The sequence below is a fragment of the Ailuropoda melanoleuca genome, chromosome 11, assembly GCF_002007445.2.
Source record: "Ailuropoda melanoleuca isolate Jingjing chromosome 11, ASM200744v2, whole genome shotgun sequence".
Lineage (NCBI taxonomy): Eukaryota > Metazoa > Chordata > Mammalia > Carnivora > Ursidae > Ailuropoda > Ailuropoda melanoleuca.
The window spans coordinates 3,030,021-3,032,427 of record NC_048228.1 but is presented as its reverse complement, the minus strand read 5'-3'; positions in this window follow the sequence as shown (position 1 = coordinate 3,032,427).

Sequence of the window (2,407 nt, the reverse complement as noted above, 5' to 3'; positions counted from 1 at the left end):
CGAGTAAAACCTTATAACGCCAAGTGCAGCTTTAGAGGATTGATCAACAATCTAGACTCATGCCCGAGACCAGGGCTGTGGGAAAGGGGAAGACATGCAGTGGGACCCACATAGCTATCCACCTGCCCTAACGTCACCTGTCGTCTGTCCCTTCCCTCCTGCCACATGCAGACAGGGAGAATGGATTTTCTCTGAAGCCTGCAGATGCCACCGCACCCCGGAGAAAGGAGGGTCGTGGTGAGCAGGGAGGTGGCTGGGCGGGTCGGCACACGCAGACCCAGGCCTGGAGCTCTAGGAAGTTAATTAGTTTTCTCTCCCTTCTATGTGGACTGAGAAGAAGCTGGCTGCCATCCACATTGAATATCGTCCACCACAATCCTGTACACATCCAGCCTAATTTAATTTTGAAATTGCATTTGAAAAAAAAACCTGTGAAAATACCAATCGTATGGCATAATTTAGAAAACCCATTATCTACGGGTTGCCTGCCAATGCAGTGATGTGGTTATGGAGACTGTATCGCGTGACTCCAAACGATGGTACATCCTTTGAGTTCTCTGCCTCTCTCGGTTAGAAAGAACGAGAAAGAGAACGTGTCCGTGGACTGGTGCTGGGCAGCAATTTATGTGGGTCCCCAGGGCATGAGTCCTTTGAGACATGTCAGTTCCGACTTAGAAGCAAGGGCGCTGGGACCTTGTTCTTGGTCCAGGAGCTGCCCAGCCGACCATCCCTTACCGCGTGCGTTCATCCCCATTGCCGTGGTTTGGAAAGAGGAAAGCAAAGATGTTCATATGGAATGAGGTGACGTCCCAGAGTCATTATTTTCTCCTCTTAGAATTTATTGCAAACGAGTTGTCAGGCTTTGGGGAGCTTAAATTTTGCACCATCAACTTTCGGCATAAAATATCAGGAGGAAATGGTTTATATCCTTCTCATCAGACCCTTTGAGGGTTGTAATTCTCCCGATGCCAATTAGAATTAGACAAATCAACTGGGGGAGACACCAAGCGACCCCAGACTTGTCCTGAATCGCCAGTCAAATCCCAAACCTTCACACGATGGCTGACGGAGTCCAATTAAACAAACGTTTTTATCTGTACATTGCCAAGATTTGATGAGAACTATCTTCCCCCATCAAGAGAAAACTGTGGACATATACGTGTATCTAAGCAAATTGGAGACCGCCCACAGAATTCTAAGTATTCTCAGAAACCATATCCCTCCACTAAAATGCTATGTGATGCAAATTAATTTACTGAACAGAAATATTCCAATACAGTTGGCTATAAACTGAGCATCTGTATTTAAAAATCGTATTTTCCCACTCACCAACGTGATGAAAATCAGAATGTATTTCCTCAAGGGAAAATCACGTCTCCGGTAGGCCTGGCTGAGTCGCGCTCTGCCACGGGCCCTGTCACACCTCAGCATCCTCGCCCCTGGGGCATCTGTCCAAGGGCCTGTCCTCACCTGCTCCACCAGTCTGTCCGCAGCGACCCATGAGCGCCTACCTTGTGCCTGGCCCTGGTGACACAGCCATGGGAAACCCAAAGTCCCCTGCCCTCCCCAGCTTGCATCCTAACGGTTCACAAGGTGGGGACATGGGATATTCGCAAGGTTAAACAGGGTTGGGCACTGAGGAGAAAAGCAATGCAGGCAAGCAGGTAAGTGCGGGTGGTGGGAAGGTTGCAAGTTCGTCCTGGCGCCCAGGGAGGCCCTGCAGCTTGAGAAAATATCTGGAGGGCGAATGTCCCCGTGCGCCCCCGCCACCTCTCCCTGCGGCCACCACACAGTGTCCTCTGCCCTCCCCCCCAGCTGCATGGGGTCCCCGTGTGGGCCGTGCACAGGGATGAAGCCGTCAGAGAGAGAATCTGGGATCTGTACCTGGTTCTCAGAGTAAGTTGTCTCATATGGGAGTGACGTCGGACCCCAAATCCATCTCCCTTCTGCTGGAGGAGAGCCCAGGGAGTCTGTCATGGACTAATTTGGGCTACACACCCCCCCAAAAATTCATATATTCAAGTCCTTACTCCCATTACCTCAGATCATGGCTTTTTGGAGACAGGATTCTTACAGAGGTGATGACTGGAAAATGAGGTCAGGGTGCCTGGATGGCTGAGTCGGTTAAGCATCCGACTCCTGATTTCAGCTCAGGGCATGATCCCAGTGTTGTGGGATTGAGCCCTAGTTGGGCTCTGTGCTCGGCGCTGAATTGCTCTGTGCTCAGCGCTAAGTTGCCCCTCCCCCCGCTCACGCGCTCTCTTTCTCTCTCTCTCTCAAATAAATAAATCTTTTGAAAAAAAATAAAAGGGAAGTGAGGTCACGAGGGCAGGTGCTGATCTAATCTGGTTGTCCTTGTAAGGAGAGGAGGTTAGGACACAGACACAGGCAGAGGAACGACCGTGCA